The 24,763-nt window shown below is 44.8% G+C and overlaps 1 long non-coding RNA gene across 1 annotated transcript in view; it reads right to left on the bottom strand.

Annotated features, from left to right (window-relative positions):
- Positions 1–611: 611 nt before the first annotated feature.
- The window catches only part of LOC138740442 (uncharacterized), a 46,099-nt gene continuing 21,947 nt past the window's right edge, over positions 612–24,763 (bottom strand). The window contains exons 2-3 of the long non-coding RNA XR_011342915.1: positions 6,257–6,393; positions 612–718 (exon numbers count right to left, since the gene is read on the bottom strand). This is a non-coding gene — a long non-coding RNA (uncharacterized lncRNA). The remainder of the gene's footprint in view (positions 719–6,256; positions 6,394–24,763) is intronic.

Here is a 24,763-nt window from a genome sequence, read left to right as displayed (position 1 = left end):
TTCCCTTGGTCACTAGGATCTGGCATAAGAGCCTTTATTTACTTTTATGTTGCTCCTTAACCCTCAAGTAATATTTTGGACATGCAGTTATTGCCCCTTTATGGTATAAACTGATTCTCTCTTAAATAGCTCTCCTCTCTGGCATCATAAGAAAATTTATTGGACTTAATGTGTTCTGTGAACAAAACAGTGTGGTGCATATTGATTTATAGAACGCTACATCAAAGGTTATTGTGGAAAATAGAAACTTATGTCAGAGACAACAATGGTATGGACAGAAGAGTGTTGAGGTAACAGGCAGCAGAGTATGCACAAGTGAGTGAAAGTTTAATAAATTGCAAATGCTTGAAATCTAAAGCAAAAATTGAAAATGTTCGAAGTACTTAGAAGTCAACATACATCTTTAGGAAGAGAAACAGAGTTAATGTTTCAGGTTCAAGACCATTTGTCAGAAGTGAAATGGAGACAAAGAAAGCTTGCAAAGCAGTTTGTAAATGGGTGTTTTTTTCCCCGATTGGTAAGTTGCAATGAGTGGATTGCCACAAATATTTCCCTTTTACAAAACCACATTGAACCATTTCTGGTCATCTTGAATCTTTCCAAGTGCCTTACTGTAATGTCTTTAATAACAGGTTCCAATTTTTTTTTCTTATTATGTCAGGATAGCTGGTCTGTAATTTCCATCTGCCTCTCTTTTGACTAAAGAATCTTCCCAAACCTATGTCATTTTGAAGAAGTAAAAGCAAGGCATCAACTGATTCACTCAGCACATTTTTTAAACATCAGTAAAACACGAAAGTCTGCAGATACTGTGATTGAGGTAAAAACACAAAACTGGGGAAACTTCAACAGGCCAAACAGCATTTAAAAACATTGGGAGTCTTACATATTTTCTCTGGCTCTTATAACAAATTTTAACTTAAAATAGATCAATGTTTCAGTACATAATCCTTACATATTAGTACTGTACATTAATTACATCTAAATTGTCCAGTTCGCAACTTATGTAATGACTTTGGGCAGCAGACAATGAGGATGACTTGAAAATTATTCATCAAGTTAAAGATCAACTTGTGATTTTTGATTTCAGATAAAGGTATCATGTCAAAAGTGTAAAACCACCAAAATAATCTGCTCAATCCTGGAATGCTCAGTGTGCTACACATAGAGGTTTCTATAAAAGGCCATAAAATGAAGCTCGACAAAAGTAATTGCACTCTTCTAATTACCCTTTAAGGTAAAATTCTTATGATCAAATCTTACTGCTCTCATTGGCATGAAGTTAGATAAACACTGTCTGGATCCTCATACCCAACTCTAAAAAATGACACTACACACTTCTGCTTTTACTCATTTCCTCTTTATATTTTTCAGCTTCAGATCATTGGTGCTTTTGAACCATGAATATCCAATTGAAATGGACTCAGAACAAAACACAACCAACTCCCAGGTCACTACTCATTTTCTTACCATAGAATGTGACAAAAGATTTAAGTTCAAGTTTATTGTCACATGTTCCAAGATACAATAAGCAGATCATAGGTAGCCATTTTATGCACATTTAATAAGACAGAACAGTGCAAAGTTAGAGAGCGCTCAGTCCATACAGAGCAAAGGCAAAATATCTTTACTATTTTGAGATGCAGGAAACTAACAACTGTGGGAAAGAAACAGTCCTTGAATCTGACGTGTGTGTGAACTCATATTTGTGAATCTTCTTCCTGACAGGAGGGGGTATGAGGAGAGTACGACTACAATGGGAGGAGTCTTTTCACACATAGGCTGCTTTTACAAGCCAGCGGGAATTATAGATGTAGTGGATGGAGGGGAGTCATATGCGATGGCTTGAGCCATGGGGTCCAAGACATTTTGGTCTCCACAGTGTGGTCTCCACAATTTGGTCCCGGACATTTTGCCGCCTACAGTTTGGCACTGGTCATCTTGACACTAATGGGTGGATTTCACCGCAGGGTGAAGGGAATGCAGAGATGTCACTGGGGAGAGTGTAGATGTTACCACGGGGAGAGGAGAGTGCAGAGATGTTATTCATTATATTTAATTTAAATTATAATAAATTAATAATTTTATATTTAATTAAAAATAATAAATTAAATGCCATGACTGCCGCCAAATGCAAATGCCAAAATATCCAGCGCCAAACCGTGGGTGCCAAAATGTCTGATTCTGCGTGCCATGTTCATAGCCCTTTGCAGTTTTTTTGCTGGCTTGGGTGGAGCAGATCCTGTAAAAACCCAGTGACACACCTGAAGGATGCTTTCCATAGTAAACCTTTAGAAATTGTTTAGGGAAGCAAGTGATATGCCAAATTTCCCCAATCTTCTGAGGAAGTTGAGACCCTGATGCACTTTCTTGGCCATTGCAATGACGTGAACGGAACAGTACCAAAAGTGAGCTCCACACCTTTTCTGGAAGTCTATAGCCAACACCTTGGTCTCACTGGCATTGAGGGAGATGTTCCTATCCTCGCATCAAGCCAATAGATCCTTTATCTCCCTTCTATACTCCAACTTAATGCTGTTTGAGATCTTGCCTGTGACACAAGTGTTATATACAAAGTTATAGTTGGAGTTGGAATATCGTTTGGCCTTACAGACATAGGTGTCTAGTATAGTAGGGTGCTGAGTAAGCAGCCTATGTTGCCCCAGTGTTGATGGTGATCACAGCAGCACTGTGGTTACCAATTTTCACTAATTGTAGCATGCAGGCTAGAAAGTCATGGATCCATTTGCAGAAAGGGGTGCTGAGAGCTGGGTCACATAGCTTGGGATGTTTATTTGGAACTTTGTGTTGACAGCAGAAATAAAGTCAATAAATATTAGTCACTTGTTGCCTAGGTATTCTAGGGCTGAGTGGAGAGCCAGGTGTTGGCAACTGCTGTGATAGGTTTGCACATCTGAGCAATAGCAAAGTTCTAAGGGAAATGCAGCATCAATTTAGAGTAGTTGTGAGACTAGTCTGGGCATTTTCATTACCAGTTGATGAAATATATTGCACCATATGTAATTTTGAACCAAATATTTTTAAATAAGAGCTGCATTGTTAGTGTAATAGTTAGCACAGCACTATTACTGGGAAAGTGACCTGGGTTCAAATTTGGCACTGTCTGCAAGGACAGAAACCCATGTCTATGGGTTTCCACTGGGTTCTCCGGTTTCCTTCCACATTCCAAAGATGTATAGGGTTAGTAGGTTTATTGGTCACATGTGGGTATTTGGACAGCGTCTTGTGGGCTAGAAGGGTCTGTTACCCTGCTGAATCTTTAAATTTAAAAAATTAAAAAGAACACAAGTTGGAAATAATATTTATTCATCAGTAGCTGAGTATCATACAAAAACATGACATTGCACATAAATGCAATTAAACACAATGTATCTAAGAATAACCATGGGACAATCAGCAGAATTCATGAGATATGTGGCATGAATTCAAGATTCATTGGCCATATGATTACAAAGAGAGATTACAAGTTCACACTATTCCCCCATGAGGGGCATTTTTAATTTTTTCTTGCAGAGGTTAATTTAGTTTGGGAATTTTAAAAAAAAACAGATCTAAGTGCATAATCTATCTTCTCTCTTTAATTGTACTATTTCACATACTGCAGGGCTGCCTTTTAGTGCTAATTCCAGGGAGATACAATGGGTCTGTTGGCCAAGATCATTTATATATTACCAAAATGTTTCAATGCGCTTTAGATAACCAATTAATTCTGGAATATACTTAATGATTACATGCCAGCAATATTCTAAACATGAGTAATCAGTTAGTCTTTTGGATGTGGCAATTTGTGTTAAACAAAAAAATGCTGCCTTTAATAATTATACTTGGAATTTCTGGTAGCTGGATAACTGGAAATGGATGACATTGCTAATGGAGTTCAGACCTTTGTATTCATTAAAAAATCCCCAAAACCTTTGGGTAAATGTTAACTAAATCTGAACCAGTGTTCCACAAGGCCTGATTCACAGCACTCAGTCGAGGCAGTTAACAATAATGTAGAATCACACTTAAATCAGGATTGATGATGCCCCCAACAGGAAGCCACATCCATAAAAACTGCTGGTGAGCGTTAAGATCTCTTCTCCAAACGATAGCCAATAAAGGTCTCAGATTCTTGCAATGTTGCTGTCATCATTAATAAGTGGTTTACTAATTTTTTCCCCATCAGTATTTTAGCCCAGAGATTTGTTCACAAGGCCACTGCAGCATTTTAGAATAGTATTGTTTTACTCTATGTCTGCAATTTTATCACATTGATCCCATCTTTACATTTTGAAATTGATTATGGGATTATAACAAACTTTAGACTGTCCCTTTTACACTTGCATCTTATCTCAGGAATTAACAGCCAATTGGTAGGATAAGAGTCAAGTGTGAAACCAAATTGAAATGATGTCATTTCACACCAGGGATAGACTTCCTCGACCCCGACTGCAATCCCCAGAATCTGCAGATGCCGGCAATCCAATTAGCCAAGTGCGAAAACGAGAAATGCATTCGAGGACAGAAATAAAGTTTTTGCACGAGTGCAGGAATGTGAAGGAAAGAAGATTAAAATGAAGGTATAAACTTTGCCGTTGGAAAGTTGCAGTGGGAGAGAGAGGGGAAAATGCAAGCAATAACAGAAAATTTATAAATGGCGTGGTAAAGTTGGTAGTGCTATCACGTAGAATTTATAAAGACTGGGGAAAAAAAAGCGATGGTGGACTTGCCTTCCCAGAATTCCATGCAGCAGAGAAACCCCTCCATGAATGCTCCCAGAATGCAGCCATGCATTCAGTCCTTTCTCTGTCTCATGGAATTCTGGAAGGGCAAGTCCACCATCGCTTTTATCCCCCAGTCTTTATAAATTGTGTGCGACAGCACTACCAACTTTCCCCACACGGTTTAAAAATTATCCACTATTGCCATTTATTGCTAGCACTTTCCCATGGTCCCTTTAAAGGTTTATATAGGTCAGCACATCAACAGGGGGGTGAAAGGCTCATACTCTACATAAAGCTTAATTATGTCATAATTAGGCATGATTAATTTTGTTTAAATATAAGATCATAATTGAACAGGATTTAGGGCAGGTCCACCATCGCTCGATGTATCATGACATCACTGGTAGTAGGGTGAACAGTCCTATCCCTGGGGATGGTTCATGGTGAGCAATGAAGTATCCAGTGGCCCGGTTAAGAGTGGCCAACTGTGAACTGCCAAGACACCATTCCTAACTGGGACATTGAACAGCCGACTTTCTGGGACGCAAGTGTAAAAAGGGCTTTATGACTCCTACATGGAATAATCATAAAAACTCTTGTGGTCACTGACCTCTTCCCCAGAACTCATATATTTGCACTTCGCTGAGACTTTTGATTCCCAACTTGTTTCTTATGGACAGGTTTTGTCCTGAAACATCAATAAACTGCCTCACTCCCGTTAACATAACAGGTTATAGATTCTTCTCTGAACTGTTTTCCATTGGGGTTGATCAGAATGTCCCTTTAAGATTTTCTTGTATGAAATCTTAACTTACTGTCAGTAGACTCAACAACATCTCATTTGTCTCCAGTCCTACCACGAGCAGAACTATTCCCTTCCTCTTTTCATTTTCAGCTGAACTGTATTGTTCAATGTCTTCTAGGAGGTCTAGTGTATTTTCACCTCCAGGAACTTGATCCTTCTATAATGGCTGAGCTTACTAATATTATGAGCCTACTATGTTGACCATTTGCTGATGACATTGTTCAGCTCCCTTTGCATTAGATCACTATGTCCCTGCTCTCTCCAGCATTGAAAACTAAATGATAATGTGGTGTATGTTGCCTCTAGAGTATTTCTGCTTGAAAAGGCAAAATAAAGTGAAATACAGAACATCCTTTAATGTTGGTAGTCTTTCTTTGGCTTGGCTTCGCGGACGAAGATTTATGGAGGGGTAATGTCCACGTCAGCTGCAGGCTCGTTTGTGGCTGACAAGTCCGATGCGGGACAGGCAGACACGGTTGCAGCGGTTGCAAGGGAATAAAGGGTTGGGTGTTGGGTTTTTCCTCCTTTGTCTTTTGTCAGTGAGGTGGGCAATGTTGGTAGTAAAATGTCAACAAATGGCTGTATTTCATACAACAGTCTATCAAAGTCAGAACACATGGTGCACTCAGTTCTTAAATGTAAACGTAGCATTTATAAACAGCAGTTTTTCTTTTAGATTTCCAACATCTATTAAATTGTTCTGATCGACAGTTGAATTGCTCACCTCTGGATTGAGAAGTCCAATGCCTGTTCCCGATGATGACGATGCCCTCCCCATCTCAGCTGAAAAATGTTTGCATGTTACAGGCCTCTGGTCTGTAAGTGCAGCAACTAAGGACACTTCATAAAACTCCTTAATGTCTGTGGAAAGAAAAAAATACTACAAATCAAAGAAAAATAAACTATGTTCCAACACTCAAAATAACACATTCCTGAAGGAAGTCTTCTCAGCGTAAACCAACAATAAAACTGTTGAAGCCAAACTAAACATGCATTTACCTGCATTTAAATTTATTTATTTTTAAAAATTTAGGCATACAGCATAGTAACATTTTGGCGCTTGATTTCGCCTCTGTAGCAAAGACACGGGCGGTCAATAAGGCAGGGACCATCTGGTAGCCCACCATAGAGGATATCTTTGGGCAATCGGCCATCCTCCATATGGACAATGTGGCCAGCCCACCACAGCGGCAAGTGTGGATGATTGAGTAGAGGTCCGTACTTCCAGTCTTCTCCAGGACTTGGACGTTTGTGACTCTGTCGTGCCAAGGGTAGCCTAGGATAGATCTGAGGCAGTGGAAATGGAATGCATTAAGGCGGTGTTCTTATTTTCTGTATGCGGCCCAGGAATCACAGCCATAGAGAAGAGTACTCTTCAGTGCTACCACATTAAACAACAGTGCTGCAACTTCCTGTACATGCTTTTCCTTCACTTTACAATTAAACCGTTTAGAAGTAGAAAAAGACCACTATAATCACACGTGCTATTTAAAGGAACTAGTCATAGTTTGCGGTGTGGTTGATGATTGATATCTACTTGCTGCTATTGAGAATAGACCTTCTGGGCAAATCTGCCAATGCTCCAATCATTTCAAATTCATAATCCATCTTCTGTAGGCTACTCTGGCAAATCCTTTGCAGTGGAATTGCTGTGCAACCACATCCTTTAGGAGGGTGGCATGCCATACTCAGGAACAAGTCGCAAGAGCAGATTCTAATTCAGAAATTGCTGTCAGAATGCTATTAGAGGCTGTTGTGAAAGCAGCAATATCAAATGCAGATCACAGCCCTCCGCTAACTTTAAATTATACAAACTTATGCAAGTGTACAAGTGTCCTTTGTTGGAGTTGTCACGGATGAATTGCTGGCTGTTTATGCAAGGTAACTATCCATGGTGCAAATGCTAGGTCACCTGAGACTACTGAAAAGAAAATTTTAGTAGTTTGGTGCATCAAGCAGTGAGGCATTTGGCAGGATGCAGCATTTGAAGATGCCTTCATTGGCATTAACCAGATTTTAATTTAAAAAAAAATTAGACATCACGCTAACAGGCCATTTCGGTCCATGAGTCCATGCTGCCCAATTTACACCCCATTAAGCTACATTTTTGACCGGTGAGAGGAAATCAGAGCCCCCAGAGAAAATCCACGCAGACTCAGGGAGAATATACAAACTCCTTACTGACAGCATGGGATTGAAAGTCCAGTCCTGATTACTGGCACTGTAAAGGCATTGGGCTAACTGCTACGCCAAGACGCATTGCCCCAGATGTACAAGATCATTCAACTTTTTGAATCACAGGTCATTAGGACTTCCCCTGCCCACATTAACTTCCATGACCCCTCCTCCAAGATGTCGGGAGGGCCCCATGGATCACTGCCAATACACTAACTCTCTCCTATTTAGGAGAATCCCAATAAATATGTCAAGCACAATTTCCATTTTATAAAGCTATCTTGACTGCATTATGATTTTCTAACTGTCCTGCTACTGTTCCTTAATAATGGATTTTAGTATTAATTCCTAAATAATACATTTCAGGCATAGCTTTAGACTTCTCTGTTTGCATCAACACCCTACCCCCATTCTCCAGCCAACAGCTCTCTGATCAATTCTCAGCACTGTAACACATCTATCAACTGCAATCAAGGACACACTTTACAGCCTCTCATTCTTATTCCAAACACAATTTCACCTCCTGCAGCAACCTTAAGCTTGCTGCTTTCTCAACAGCCAGTAATAGCATTCTGATGGCAATTTCTGAATCAGAATCTGCTCTTGTGACTTGTTCCTCAGTTCATATTCTAGTCACTTACTTCCAGCTGACACAGACATTGCATCTTCTCACCCTCTCTACTCCCTCAGCAAACATATTCCATTACAGGCAGAGATGGCCTGAATGTAAACTTTTGCTTTTAGAAGTCACTAGTTAATACTCACAGGTTGGAATTCAAGATTCAATATTCAAGAATCAATTTATTGTCATGGGATAAAGTCAGTGCAATATTACACAAAATTTCTTTTAGTCTGTCGTAACACGGACAGATTCACCGTCGGCACAAATTGCCTGAAGCGCCTCTTACAGTCAGAGAAAAAGAAGCAGAACAGAGTCCCCTCAGAGTCCCATGTGTCCACGGATTTACCTCCAATCCTCTTGTAGCCCCTGCAGCCACACACAGAGTCCAGTCCAAATCAACAGTAGCCGGAGCTCCACATTCAGACCTACAACACAATCAGGAACCTTTCAATGCCCTCAGCACCCTCTTGCATCCCAGTTCCAATACCTGGTACACCTTTAGCCAGTCTCCAGCCTGGTGTAAATCCCTCAACCAGTCATCATCAGCCCACAGCCTGGTACCTCATCTCAAGTTGTCAACTGCGTTCTTCAGACTCAGAGCCTCTCCCTGGTCCACCGCCATGGTTGCTATCCCATGGTTCATCTCCTCCACTTTCCTTCTCAAACAGGGGTGCCCTCCTTGTTTCCCGGTGCCCTCCTTGTTTCCCGGTGCCCTCCTTGTTTCCCGGTGCCCTCCTTGTTTCCCGGTGCCCTCCTTGTTTCCCGGTGCCCTCCTTGTTTCCCGGTGCCCTCCTTGTTTCCCGGTGCCCTCCTTGTTTCCCGGTGCCCTCCTTGTTTCCCGGTGCCCTCCTTGTTTCCCGGTGCCCTCCTTGTTTCCCGGTGCCCTCCTTGTTTCCCGGTGCCCTCCTTGTTTCCCGGTGCCCTCCTTGTTTCCCGGTGCCCTCCTTGTTTCCCGGTGCCCTCCTTGTTTCCCGGTGCCCTCCTTGTTTCCCGGTGCCCTCCTTGTTTCCCGGTGCCCTCCTTGTTTCCCGGTGCCCTCCTTGTTTCCCGGTGCCCTCCTTGTTTCCCGGTGCCCTCCTTGTTTCCCGGTGCCCTCCTTGTTTCCCGGTGCCCTCCTTGTTTCCCGGTGCCCTCCTTGTTTCCCGGTGCCCTCCTTGTTTCCCGGTGCCCTCCTTGTTTCCCGGTGCCCTCCTTGTTTCCCGGTGCCCTCCTTGTTTCCCGGTGCCCTCCTTGTTTCCCGGTGCCCTCCTTGTTTCCCGGTGCCCTCCTTGTTTCCCGGTGCCCTCCTTGTTTCCCGGTGCCCTCCTTGTTTCCCGGTGCCCTCCTTGTTTCCCGGTGCCCTCCTTGTTTCCCGGTGCCCTCCTTGTTTCCCGGTGCCCTCCTTGTTTCCCGGTGCCCTCCTTGTTTCCCGGTGCCCTCCTTGTTTCCCGGTGCCCTCCTTGTTTCCCGGTGCCCTCCTTGTTTCCCGGTGCCCTCCTTGTTTCCCGGTGCCCTCCTTGTTTCCCGGTGCCCTCCTTGTTTCCCGGTGCCCTCCTTGTTTCCCGGTGCCCTCCTTGTTTCCCGGTGCCCTCCTTGTTTCCCGGTGCCCTCCTTGTTTCCCGGTGCCCTCCTTGTTTCCCGGTGCCCTCCTTGTTTCCCGGTGCCCTCCTTGTTTCCCGGTGCCCTCCTTGTTTCCCGGTGCCCTCCTTGTTTCCCGGTGCCCTCCTTGTTTCCCGGTGCCCTCCTTGTTTCCCGGTGCCCTCCTTGTTTCCCGGTGCCCTCCTTGTTTCCCGGTGCCCTCCTTGTTTCCCGGTGCCCTCCTTGTTTCCCGGTGCCCTCCTTGTTTCCCGGTGCCCTCCTTGTTTCCCGGTGCCCTCCTTGTTTCCCGGTGCCCTCCTTGTTTCCCGGTGCCCTCCTTGTTTCCCGGTGCCCTCCTTGTTTCCCGGTGCCCTCCTTGTTTCCCGGTGCCCTCCTTGTTTCCCGGTGCCCTCCTTGTTTCCCGGTGCCCTCCTTGTTTCCCGGTGCCCTCCTTGTTTCCCGGTGCCCTCCTTGTTTCCCGGTGCCCTCCTTGTTTCCCGGTGCCCTCCTTGTTTCCCGGTGCCCTCCTTGTTTCCCGGTGCCCTCCTTGTTTCCCGGTGCCCTCCTTGTTTCCCGGTGCCCTCCTTGTTTCCCGGTGCCCTCCTTGTTTCCCGGTGCCCTCCTTGTTTCCCGGTGCCCTCCTTGTTTCCCGGTGCCCTCCTTGTTTCCCGGTGCCCTCCTTGTTTCCCGGTGCCCTCCTTGTTTCCCGGTGCCCTCCTTGTTTCCCGGTGCCCTCCTTGTTTCCCGGTGCCCTCCTTGTTTCCCGGTGCCCTCCTTGTTTCCCGGTGCCCTCCTTGTTTCCCGGTGCCCTCCTTGTTTCCCGGTGCCCTCCTTGTTTCCCGGTGCCCTCCTTGTTTCCCGGTGCCCTCCTTGTTTCCCGGTGCCCTCCTTGTTTCCCGGTGCCCTCCTTGTTTCCCGGTGCCCTCCTTGTTTCCCGGTGCCCTCCTTGTTTCCCGGTGCCCTCCTTGTTTCCCGGTGCCCTCCTTGTTTCCCGGTGCCCTCCTTGTTTCCCGGTGCCCTCCTTGTTTCCCGGTGCCCTCCTTGTTTCCCGGTGCCCTCCTTGTTTCCCGGTGCCCTCCTTGTTTCCCGGTGCCCTCCTTGTTTCCCGGTGCCCTCCTTGTTTCCCGGTGCCCTCCTTGTTTCCCGGTGCCCTCCTTGTTTCCCGGTGCCCTCCTTGTTTCCCGGTGCCCTCCTTGTTTCCCGGTGCCCTCCTTGTTTCCCGGTGCCCTCCTTGTTTCCCGGTGCCCTCCTTGTTTCCCGGTGCCCTCCTTGTTTCCCGGTGCCCTCCTTGTTTCCCGGTGCCCTCCTTGTTTCCCGGTGCCCTCCTTGTTTCCCGGTGCCCTCCTTGTTTCCCGGTGCCCTCCTTGTTTCCCGGTGCCCTCCTTGTTTCCCGGTGCCCTCCTTGTTTCCCGGTGCCCTCCTTGTTTCCCGGTGCCCTCCTTGTTTCCCGGTGCCCTCCTTGTTTCCCGGTGCCCTCCTTGTTTCCCGGTGCCCTCCTTGTTTCCCGGTGCCCTCCTTGTTTCCCGGTGCCCTCCTTGTTTCCCGGTGCCCTCCTTGTTTCCCGGTGCCCTCCTTGTTTCCCGGTGCCCTCCTTGTTTCCCGGTGCCCTCCTTGTTTCCCGGTGCCCTCCTTGTTTCCCGGTGCCCTCCTTGTTTCCCGGTGCCCTCCTTGTTTCCCGGTGCCCTCCTTGTTTCCCGGTGCCCTCCTTGTTTCCCGGTGCCCTCCTTGTTTCCCGGTGCCCTCCTTGTTTCCCGGTGCCCTCCTTGTTTCCCGGTGCCCTCCTTGTTTCCCGGTGCCCTCCTTGTTTCCCGGTGCCCTCCTTGTTTCCCGGTGCCCTCCTTGTTTCCCGGTGCCCTCCTTGTTTCCCGGTGCCCTCCTTGTTTCCCGGTGCCCTCCTTGTTTCCCGGTGCCCTCCTTGTTTCCCGGTGCCCTCCTTGTTTCCCGGTGCCCTCCTTGTTTCCCGGTGCCCTCCTTGTTTCCCGGTGCCCTCCTTGTTTCCCGGTGCCCTCCTTGTTTCCCGGTGCCCTCCTTGTTTCCCGGTGCCCTCCTTGTTTCCCGGTGCCCTCCTTGTTTTCTGGTGCCCTCCTTGTTTTCTGGTGCCCTCCTTGTTTTCTGGTGCCCTCCTTGTTTTCTGGTGCCCTCCTTGTTTTCTGGTGCCCTCCTTGTTTTCTGGTGCCCTCCTTGTTTTCTGGTGCCCTCCTTGTTTTCTGGTGCCCTCCTTGTTTTCTGGTGCCTTGACCCAGTCCTCTGGTTCCCTGAAGAGTCTGTAGCCCCTCATTGGCATTGCCATCTTGGGCACAGAACCCCGAGATTCCAGTATTTTTAAAAAAAAACCACAGTTGGCCCCACCAACAAACTTCATGGATTCTCACCATCAGCAGTGCTGCTGTAACAGCAGCTACTATTTTACCCATCCTCCTTGACGTTATACCTAGTATAAAGTAAGATGGCTGTGGGGGTTAGAGGCCAATCATCTTGGCTACATGATACTTCGGCAAGAATTCCCTAGGGTGGTGTCCAAGGCCGATCATCTTTAGCTACTTCATGAATGAACTTCCTTCAATCCTGTTGTCAGAAGTAGGGATGTCGCTGTAGATTGCACAATACCAGTAACATTTGCAACTCCTCAGAAAATGAAGTAGTCCGCAGCAAGATCAGAACAATATCCAAATCTGTGCTGAAAGGTGGCAAGTAACATTTACACAAGAGCCAGGCAAAGATGATAACTTGCAAGATCATTCCCCAACAATCAAAAGCATTAAATCACTGAATTGCTCACTTAAAATATCCTGGGGTTTACCACTGACCAGAAACTGGAGTAGCCATGCACACAATGTGGCTTGGAATTCTGTGGCAAGTAGTTCACAGGAGACTGCTCAACATCTGCAAGGCTCAAATCAATGGTGTGATGGAATACTCTCCACTTGACTAGCCAGTAAGTACTTCACTCCCTGACAAATTCAATGGCTTCTATAGCCGCTTTCAGGTGCATTCTCCGCCAAGAATGCGCCTGCAGAAGCAGATTCAGACCTGTGGAATGGTCGTTCAGGTGGCAGCACTGAAAGCACAGCATTGGCCACCCGAAAGGGACAGCTGCACGGGAGGCACCTTGGAGCGCACTCCAGCTCCTGTCCCTTCAGGATGTCAGCATCGGGTCAGCCGGCGTGGGATGCTGGGGCAGCTGGTGCAGGATGTCAGCGCCGGGAGGGCAGAGGTAGCGGGGAGGAGTGCTGTCAGGCACTCGCCAGCTGATTGTCATCCCCTTAGCAGCCGCTTTCAGGCTGCTGCATTCAGGTGCCTGGGGGGGACCTGAGTGCTCCAGCGATTATCACTCCCGGAGGAGGGTGACAAAGTGCAGCTTGCAGATGCCTCCTGTGCTTTCAGGTGGCCTCCTGACAGTCGCTTAGGGGTATAAAATGTGGCTTTATATTGGGGTATTTTGGCCACCTGTCAGTGCCATGTCGAAGTTCACCACAAGAGCAAGGAAGAACCACCACTGGGCCACCTCCACGTCCCCTGATGATCCTCTCCTGTCTGAGGATGATGTACCGGCTGCCTCCAGAAGAGTGAATCTGAGGAAAGCATCCAGTCCGGTTAGAGTACCAGACTGAGTATTTAAAAACCTGTGCTGACCAACTTGCCAATGTATTCACAGATATCTTCAACATCTCACTCCACAAGGGTGTGGTATCCACCGGTTTCAAACAGGCTCAATTGTACCAATGCCTAAGAGTGTGGTTACCTGCCTAAGTGACTATCGACCAGTCAACTACGATAAAATGTTTTGAAAGGCTGCCACTGAAGATCATCAGCTCCTGTCTGAGTGGTGCCATGAATCTACCGTAGTAACAGATCTATGGCAGATGCCATTTCAGTGGCTCTACACAAAGCCTGGAACACCTGGACAGTAAAGATGCATACATCAAGATGCTCTTTATCAACTTCAGTTTGGCATTCAACACCATCACTCCTTCAAGACCTGGGACTCAATGTCCTATGTAATAGGATCCTGGATTTCCTCTCAGACCACATTCAGTGAGGATTGATAAGAACATCTCTTCCACAATCTCCATTAGAACAGGAGCATTTCAGAGCTGTGTATTTAGCCCCCTGCTAATCTATGACTGTGTGGCTTGGTACACCAACAACACCATCTACAAATTCACTGAGGATACCACAGTAGTGGGTTGTACAAAGAGGGGCAATATGTCAGCATACTGGAGGGAGATTGAAAACTTGGCTGAATGCTGCACCAACAACAACCTTGCATTCAATGACACCAAAACCGATGAGCGGATTGTTGACTTCAGGAAAGGAAAACCTAAGGTGTAGGATTCAATGATCATTGGAAAATCAGAGGTGGAGAGGGTGAGCAAGTTCTTGGGTGTCATCATCTGAGAGGATCTTTCTTGGCCGTAACCCACTAATACCATCGTGAAGAAAGCAAGTCAGTGCCTCTACTACCTCAAGAGGGAAACCCTGGCAAATTTCTACAGATGTGCGATGGAAAGTGAGCTGGCCAGCCTAGTATGGAGATACCAACACCTCTGAACATAATGCCCTCCAAAAGGGGGTGAACACAGCCCAGGATATCACATGCATACTTCCCACCCACACCATCAAGAACATCTACAGGAAACACTGCTGTCGGAGAGCAGCAGCAATCATCAGGAATCCACCTCACCCAACACATGCTCTGTTCTCACCATCAGGAAAGAGGTATAGGTGCAAGACTCGCACCACCAGGCTCAGGAACAGCTGGTACCCCTCCACCATCAGACTTCTCAACAACAAACTCAGTCACGGACTCCTTTAAGGACACTTACTTATGCACTTTATTGATTTTTTTTTCTCTGTATTGCACAGTTTGTATACATTTCTTTATTTGTTTACATGTGTATTTAGAGTACAGTTTTATTATAGACCAACAAGTGGTAATTCTGCCTAGCCCACAGGAAAAAGAATCTCAGGGTTGTATGTAATGTCATGTATGTACACTGACAATAAATCTGACATCTAAGTGCATATTCAACAACACTCAAATTGCTCAACACTACAGAACAGCGGCCCGCTGGTTCAGCATCCCAACCACAGTCATTCACTCACTCCTCCGTAATGCAGTTTGTATCACCTACTGGAGCAACTCACCAAGTCTCCTTAGATTACTCCTTTCAAACCCCCAATTTCTACCAGCAAGAAAAACAGAGCAGCGAAAGTATGGACCACCTTGCTGTCCAAGGCACCCACCACCCAAAGAAAACTTCCACTCATTTCAACCTTTACATAGGTTGTTTTTAGAGCCACTCCTCATAAGAAGTTAATTGGTCAAGGAAGAAAAGTTAAAAAAACATTAAAATATAATAATGGGATGGGATTGGAGGCAAATGGTCCAGTGCAGGTGAATGGGACCTACAGAATAATAGTTCAGCATAAACTAGATGAGTTGAAGGATCAATTTTGGTTCTAAAAAAGGAAAACCTCACAGGAAGCCACACAAAGATATTAGCAAAGTCTGGTTAGACCATTAGGCCAGTTTATGGGAATGTCTGATACAAGTAGGATCTGGTGATGACCAAGAACATGAAGAGTTCTGAAGATAGCTTGCAGTGGTAAGGTCATTCCTGCTGAGCAAGGCAGAGATGCTGACAAATGGCTCAGACTCAAGACCAAATTACTGTCATACAAGCAAAAGAACCTAGCCTAGAAAGCACACTTCATTTGTGCTTTTCCATTGAGTTGCAAAAAGAGCAGGGCTTTCCCTTTGCATATTTTGATAAAGCATCCTGAAACAATGCATTTCCACATGTATTACAGCTCGAAACACAAATGATGCTCAGCATATGGCAATGATAGTACCTGTCATAATTTGACAATTGCTGCAACACTGGAGGATGGACATTAAGTATGCTTCCTTCTTCAGCATGCCTCTCTCTCTGTTCTATCCCTCTTGTCAACCATGGTTCATTTAATCTTCCATCCTTTTCGGTCTCATTGAGACAGACCAATCCAGAACATCGTGCAAGTAGTCCCTAAACACATTTCTGTTGTGTATTTTCAAGTTGGAAAGTGTACAGTCATACACTTCGGTGGAAGAAATAGACAGGGAGACTATTATTTAAATGGGGAGAAAATTGGGAGTCCTTGTGCATATAGCCTAAAGGCTGACCTCCAGGTTGTGAATAAGGTGAATGTAATGTTGCCATTTATTTCTAGAGGGATAGCTTACAAGAACAGGGATGCAATGCTAAGACTCTGTAAAGCCCTGGTGAGACCTCCCTCACTTGGAGTACTGTGTACAGTTTTGGGTGCTGTATTTGAGACGCGTTGGAGAGGGTTCAGAGATTTACTGAAATGATACCAGGTTAGTATATGAAGAATGATTGTCGGCTCTTGGATTATACTTGTTGGAGTATAGAAGGATAAGAGGAGACAGAGACATGTTGAATGCCTGGACAGAGTAGATGTGGCAAGGATGTTTCCCATGGTATGAACCTCAGACAAGAGGGCATAATTTCAGGATAAAAAGATGTCAATTTAAAATCGAGGTAGAAGAATTTCTTTAATCAGAGGGTCATGAGTCTGTGAAACTTGTTTGCCATAGGCGGCTGTAGAAGTGCAGTCATTGGGTGTATTTAAGGCAGAAATTGACAGGTATTTGATTAGTCAGGGATCAAGGGTTAGAGCAAAAAGGCTGGGGAGTGGGTGGATGGATCAGCTCATGATTAGAATGGTGGAGCAGACTTGCTGGGCCAATAGGCCTAGTTCCGCTCCTATATCTTGTGAAGTTCCTGTCATCGTAATTAGCCCTCTCCCAATTGTCTGTTCCATTTCCCATATTGACTGTTCCTATCCTTATCCATGGCCGTGCTAAAGGTCAGGAAATGGGTTTACTGAGAGAGGTCTATCACCTGACCAGTTTCATTAACTAGCACCTGTGCGGCTTCTACTCTTGTCAGCCTGCCCACATACTGTGTCAGGAACCCTTGTGCATAGGTCATAAATTTTGCCCTGCTTAATCCTTTTGCACTAAAGAAGTTCTAGTCGATGTTAGGGAAGTTGAAGTTGCCAATAACTACAAGAGTTATTTTTTGCACCTTTCCAAAACTGCCTATTTATCTGCTCCTCGCTGGCAGAAGGCTATATGTTCTAGAAAATACCCCCAATAGAGTTATTGCTCCCTTCCTATTTCTACCATATGCCCACATTGATTCAGTAAATGATCTCTCCACAATGTTCTCACTTTCTGCAGTGGTCATACTATCCCTGATTAGTAATGCCACTCTCTAACCTATTTCACCTCAAAACATTTAAATCCTGGAACATTAAGAAGCCGATATTGGCCTTGCAACAGTCAAGTCTCTATATTTAGTTCTTGCCCTCACTGGTGTGCGGCACAAACAGCAATTCAGAGATTACTATGCTGGTGGAACTGATTTTTATCTTCCTTCTTAAATCTCCATATTCACTCTTGAGGACTTCATTACTTTTCCTATCTATATCATTGGTACCATGAATTCTGGCTGCACACCCTCACTTACAAAAATGCTGTGGACTCAATCCAAGATTTCACTGATGCTGACACCAGGGAGGCAACATGCCATCCAGGACTCTCAATCGCCTCTATAGAATATCCTAACCAATGAATTCCCTATCACTATTGCTCTCCTCTTCTTCCTTTCCACCCTACCCCCCACACCCCCACCCCTTCCTTGAGACATCAAGCCAGACTGAGTTATTAGTCCTGGCTGCTGTGCCTTTCCAGTGGTAGGTCATCTCCTTAAAAGTATCCAAAGTGATATACATGTAATACATGAATGCATAAAATCCACTCCCATGTGGGGCAGAGACACAGTCACCAAAGACTCAGAGTCATGCACAAAAACAAGCCATTTAGCTCACCAGGTCCATGCTAACCATCAATTACCCACCCCACCCTACACTAATCCCACCGTCTGGCACATGGTCCAGACCCCACTACACTAATCCCACTGTCTGGCACATGGTCCAGACCCCACTACACTAATCCCACCATCTGGCACATGGTCCAGACCCCACTACACTAATCCCACCGTCTGGCACATGGTCCAGACCCCACTACACCAATCCCACTGTCTGGCACATGGTCCAGACCCCATTACACCAATCCCACTGTCTGGCACATGGTCCAGAGTCTTCCATGCCTTGGTAATTTAAAGGCTTGCTCAGATACTTCTTGCATGCATCACTTCCACCACAACTCAGGCAGTGTGTTCCAGATTCCAGCTGATGTCTGGGCATAAGCTTCTTCTTGAGATCCCCTCTAAATCTCTTCTCCGTTGTCTTCAACAGGTCCCTTGTTTTTTAAAAAAAAATACCTTTGTTATGGGGAGGCTTCCCATGATCATGATTTTTTTATACTTTTGCTCTCAACTCAAAGCAAAACATGCCTAACACATCTCCAAATGAAATGCTCCACCCTAAACAATATCTCGGTGAGTGTCTAAGTGTCAGTGACTAGAACTCTGTGGTCTCACTAATGTTTAATGAAACTGTACCATTATTTCCTTGCTCTTGTATTCTATGCCAAGCTAATGAGAACAACTGTGCAATATGCCTTCCTTGCTACTTTATCTTTGGTCTTGTACATCAAGGTCCCTCGGTCCCTTACCTGTGAAACCTCCCATTGTAAATGACCTAGCTTAGTTTTAGTCTGCATCTCTTTTCAACATGATAACCAGTTCCCCACTTTGAGCAGGGGGATGCACTGGACATTACATTGAGTTCTATTGGTCTGACTTGGCAATACTGGACTACCCTGTGAGCGAATTAAACACAAGTTTTTAGTGATTTACTTCTTCATATTAGCTTTTTAATGCTCTTCACTAACTCAATAGGGGACCACTCTTCAGCAAAAGAACCATTTGAAAGGGCTGTTTGACCTTCTTTCAGGGAGTCTGGCTGCATAATTCCAGCATGATACTCTGATACAAACTTGTACTTCTAGATTCATAAATAATTACAAGCACAAAAGAAAATCAGGGCAATTTTCTCATAATAGGATTTTTTTAAAAAACTGTATTCTTCCATTTGACAAAAACTGCCTTAATTGTGTTTCTCAGTTCCTCCAGTGGTGTGGGAATAAATGGCAAGTCAGAGTAGGTGGCTTTTGTGAATGAAGCTGAAATAATAGTCTTGTTACTTCCTGAAATCAGAGGTGGAAAAGTCTCAGAAAATCACAATGGTATCTCAATATGTATGAAAGGATGATGATGTCAGTTGACCATGCTCATAGCAGGCCAAATTATTCCTTTGTCGAGTCATAATTGAGGTGCTGTCTGCTACAGTATTTCCTATTCATTTTTTTCCAGCTGTGTATTCCCAAAGGGATCAATGCCAAGTAAGTGGAGACACAAGAGACTACAGGCACTGAAATCCAGAGCAAAAAGAAAACTGCTGGAGGAACTCAGCAGGTCACCAGCATCCATGGAACAAAATGGACAGTCGACCTTTCGCGTTGAAATCCTGGTTCAGGTCTTAAACCTGACCTGCTGAGTTCCTGTGGCAGTTTAATTTTTGCCAACATCAAATAAATACAAAATCATGGGTCTGAACAATTCTATACAGGTTTTAGATGATTCTTGTGTGACAGAATATAGATAGGTTTTTGGGAGATAAATTGGGAAAGGTTTGTTAGAGTAGGTCACATACAAAAACTTTAAAACAAATCTTAATTAAACTACTGGAGCTCTGCTCATGCTGGACATGTCAGGGCCAACAGCCTTTGCAAGAGCTTTGGAGAGTACCCAAGAGACTTCACTAATGGATTGCTGTTTACAAAAAGGCAACAGATGAAAGAACTTGTCAGAGCCGCAGATTGTCTGGAGGGGAACTTACTGTTCTAAGAGAGTCATGTGGTTTTGCAAGCAGATAGAGTAAACAGGCTTTCTCTCAGAGAAAGAGGGAGATCAGTTCTACAGTGTTACAGTCAGCAGTAGCAGCTGGGACTGAAACAGGACAAGCTGGAAAGTTTGTGGAAAACCCCATTTGGAAGACAGGTTGTGAGTGCTTGGTTCAGCCTGGTCAAAGCCCTTGTGGTTTATGCAAGAGGAAAGGACTGGCTGTCTAGTGTTTCACTTGAAAGAAGAAAAAACAAGAAACTCTGTGGTGACCTGAAAGAAAGAGGTTATCACCTGGAGAACCCTGAGGGGGCAAGTTTCTTCGGCAAGACATTGAAGTTGCTGATTTTAAAAAAGGAATCCGTTATGGGTCTCCAGTGAATAATTAATCTCTCTCTGAAAACCAGCAAGAACCTTCCTGAGGGGTAACCATTTACCTTTCAAGCACCAAAGCCTGGTGAACTTTATAAATGTAAAATTCTGTGCACAGTATAAGAATTGCCTGATACCGATGAACTTGGGAGGAATGAGAAGTGAGATTGGACTGTGAACCAAATAACTTTTCTGAACTTACACACATATTACATACACATGCACTTAGAATTAGAAGGGGGTTAAGTTAGGTTAATTAAGTTAAAGTATGATTCTGTTTTCATGTTTAAAGATATTTAAAATAAACTTTTGTTTAAGTAACCATTTGTCTTGGTGAATTTCTATTGCTGCTGGGTTTTGGGGTTCTTTGGGCTCGTAACACTTGCTTTCTTGGTCACATTGATAACTGCTCATTTCAATCAGTAAAACTTCATGATAGTTTACTTGAAAATAAAATATTAAGAGCAACATGCACATGGTAAAAACCACATGCCTAAAAATGGGATTGTTTGATGTCGTTTTTGAGCTCCAGGATTCAATTTCAATGAAAATTGCAAGGAAAATGGCTCTTACTATGAGGTGCATGATCTCAGATTTTCCATTCTGATCTTCTCTGCACCTGATGTGCTGAACAATGGAGAACCCAGACTGTGTGGTGGTGCATGTTTAGACTCATCTTCCAGAACTTTTTCCAACCATTCATTTGCAAGCCTTGACCTTCCTCCAATTGCCCACAGCAGGACCTGCCACTATCAGCATGGTCTCCATCCACCAATCCAAAACCCCTTTCTGCTAAATATTCCCCATCAAACTCTGCCCATCAACTCCACACTTCCTCTATACACTAACCCCACTAGACTGTTCTTGGTGACCTCACCTTAACGATACCCAATACTCCTGCCTATCTATCCCTGTACTTCTTCCTCTGCACAAATCTCAGACTCTTGGCACACTAATCCCACTAATTCAATAGAAGTAGTCCATTAGAGGCTGTTTGAACTAGTAACTATATATTTTTAAATTATGCATAAAAAGATTCTACAATATATTCACAAAGTTAAATGTAGCAAGAAAATTCTATCACAACATGCACAAAGTTTCAGTTTTACATAACTGACAGCTTCTCTGTCATGTTCCACTGGCTCTGCATGTTTTCCATCCCATTGCTTTCACTTCTTGTTTTTGATCTTCCCCTCTTCTTCATTATTTATAACCTGCTTTTACCCCTCTCTTTCACTTTCCTCCCTCTCCATCTGACCTACAGATGTCAGCCAACTAGGATACAACCAAAATTTCAAATTGTCGCCACTTGATGCTTGATTTATTAAATGTGCCCACTGCAGTGTGCTATCAGAATAAATGCTCTCTTGATGATTTCACAATGTGGTGATACTGTGAAGTTCTGGAATTGTATCAGAGATGAGAACATTGAAAAATAAATATTACCCTCCTACTGATTAAAAATTGAACCTGGGACAAGCAATTTATTTCAATGCCAATTTTGGTAGCAGGCTAAAAATTTTTAAAAAGCAGTAACTTAACCATATTTTAAAAGCCCATATACATTGTGGGATTTATTAAAAATAATGTACACATTCTATACACTGAAGTACATCTCCTCATCATTTGTCTCCACCCTGTGGACAAAGTATGTAACAACTGCACATTTGTACCAAGCTCACAATGCACCCTAAAGATAATAAAATTAGGACACATTAAAGAGCATTGTTTACAAAATCTGAGACTGAGCCATAAAAAAGATTTTAGAACAAATCTCCCAAAGTTTGATGAACAGGGAGGTTCAAAGAGGGTATCAAAAAGCCATAATTATTTGGGGGGTGGAGTTAGGATTCTCAAGATAAAGTTAGCTAAAGGCCCAGCCATCAACAATTGAGAGGTCATAATTAGAGAAGTGCAGATGTCTTGTTAGATTATGTGGTTGGAGAAGATCAGAGATTAGTTGGGTGGGGTTGGAGAGTGTGACGTGGTATAAATTAACCCAGAAATGGAGGTCAGGGCGATAAACGAGTAGGAAACTCATGAAAGGATAGAAATAGGAGGACCACGGTGTATGACCTGGAGTTAATGGTGTGAACAATGGTAGCCATCCAGATGTGTAATTAAATATTCAGTTGTAATAAAATGATGGCTAAGGCAAGGGGGGCATTAAATGTAACAAATGTAAAAAGATGCTAATTCAATGAGATGTGCATTGAAATTGAAATTGATTTGAACACAAGAAAAGCACAAATTATCACAATTTTTGAATGACCAAACTGCAAGACCAAGGCACACAGATTTCATATCTATTAATACATAGACACAGGGGCATATCTACAGAAAATAGAGCCTATGGTAAGCACTGAAATTGTGCCCTGTCCTTTGCACTTCAAGGCCAGGCTGCTATTTTGCAGGGCTGAGTGGCGGCCTCAAGCCGAGCCATGATGGTACTGGAAGTGTTGCAATGGCGCACGCTGCTTCTTCTTCTCCTCCACCACCCCCACCACCCCCACCACCCTTCCTCCCCTCCACCGGGCCATTCATCCTCTCCACCACCTGCAGCTCTGCACAGGCTACGAGTGTTGTAGCCTGACAGCAGATGCACAACACTGGCTGCCTGACAATCATCAGGGCAGCAAGTCAATGGAAAGCGAGCTTGGTGCTAGTCCAGCCAATGGAAAAAGTGGAGGGGAGAGCCCCTACAGTTTGTGCAGCTGGAGGTGGCCGGGACCAGTGGTGCCCAGGGCATGTGCTATACTTTAGATACATCACTGCATATTTAAAAAACTTGCCAAAAACTACTTTAGAAATAAAAAAGGATAAAAGTAAATTAGAATAGTAAAATCAAGACTTTTTTCTTTGGCTTGGCTTCGCGGATGAAGATTTATGGAGGGGGTAAAAAGTCCACGTCAGCTGCAGGCTCGTTTGTGGCTGACCAGTCCGATGCGGGACAGGCAGACACGATTGCAGCGGTTGCAAGGGAAAATTGGTTGGTTGGGGTTGGGTGTTGGGTTTTTCCTCCTTTGCCTTTTGTCAGTGAGGTGGGCTCTGCGGTCTTCTTCAAAGGAGGCTGCTGCCCGCCAAACTGTGAGGCGCCAAGATGCACGGTTTGAGGCGTTATCAGCCCACTGGCGGTGGTCAATGTGGCAGGCACCAAGAGATTTCTTTAGGCAGTCCTTGTACCTTTTCTTTGGTGCACCTCTGTCACGGTGGCCAGTGGAGAGCTCGCCATATAATACGATCTTGGGAAGGCGATGGTCCTCCATTCTGGAGACGTGACCCATCCAGCGCAGCTGGATCTTCAGCAGCGTGGACTCGATGCTGTCGACCTCTGCCATCTCGAGTACCTCGACGTTAGGGGTGTGAGCGCTCCAATGGATGTTGAGGATGGAGCGGAGACAACGCTGGTGGAAGCGTTCTAGGAGCCGTAGGTGGTGCCGGTAGAGGACCCATGATTCGGAGCCGAACAGGAGTGTGGGTATGACAACGGCTCTGTATACGCTTATCTTTGTGAGGTTTTTCAGTTAGTTGTTTTTCCAGACTCTTTTGTGTAGTCTTCCAAAGGCGCTATTTGCCTTGGCGAGTCTGTTGTCTATCTCATTGTCGATCCTTGCATCTGATGAAATGGTGCAGCCGAGATAGGTAAACTGGTTGACCGTTTTGAGTTTTGTGTGCCCGATGGAGATGTGGGGGGGCTGGTAGTCATGGTGGGGAGCTGGCTGATGGAGGACCTCAGTTTTCTTCAGGCTGACTTCCAGGCCAAACATTTTGGCAGTTTCCGCAAAGCAGGACATCAAGCGCTGAAGAGCTGGCTCTGAATGGGCAACTAAAGCGGCATCATCTGCAAAGAGTAGTTCACGGACAAGTTTCTCTTGTGTCTTGGTGTGAGCTTGCAGGCGCCTCAGATTGAAGAGACTGCCATCCGTGCGGTACCGGATGTAAACAGCGTCTTCATTGTTGGGGTCTTTCATGGCTTGGTTCAGCATCATGCTGAAGAAGATTGAAAAGAGGGTTGGTGCGAGAACACAGCCTTGCTTCACGCCATTGTTAATGGAGAAGGGTTCAGAGAGCTCATTGCTGTATCTGACCCGACCTTGTTGATTTTCGTGCAGTTGGATAATCATGTTGAGGAACTTTGGGGGACATCCGATGCGCTCTAGTATTTGCCAAAGCCCTTTCCTGCTCACGGTGTCGAAGGCTTTGGTGAGGTCAACAAAGGTGATGTAGAGTCCTTTGTTTTGTTCTCTACACTTTTCTTGGAGCTGTCTGAGTAATACTGATAAAAAGCCTGGCAGTGAAAACTAAGTGTTTGTGGTACGAGCAATGTGCACTGGAAAAATCAAGGTTTATGTGTTTAATAATCACACTTGCTTGTTTTTTTTTAAATGATGCTTTGGCAGACAAGAGGATTGACCAATTTTCCAATATGCTCCAAAAAAAGTCCAAATCTGCACACCCACACAGCTAAAAAAAAATGTTATTTCTTGCTAAGGCCCCATCTGAAGTAAAAGTGTTAGGTAACAAACCTTTGGTTCAAGAGGTCACCCTGAGAAACTTTGTAGCAAACAAGGCAAGTTTGGGGCTAAGTTAAGGATCTGTGGGGATTTGAGGACTGGATACAGGTGGAGGA

The sequence above is a fragment of the Narcine bancroftii genome, chromosome 8, assembly GCF_036971445.1.
Source record: "Narcine bancroftii isolate sNarBan1 chromosome 8, sNarBan1.hap1, whole genome shotgun sequence".
Classification (NCBI taxonomy): domain Eukaryota; kingdom Metazoa; phylum Chordata; class Chondrichthyes; order Torpediniformes; family Narcinidae; genus Narcine; species Narcine bancroftii.
Note: the sequence above shows the minus strand (reverse complement) of the source record. Positions and strands in the feature narration are given on the sequence as shown.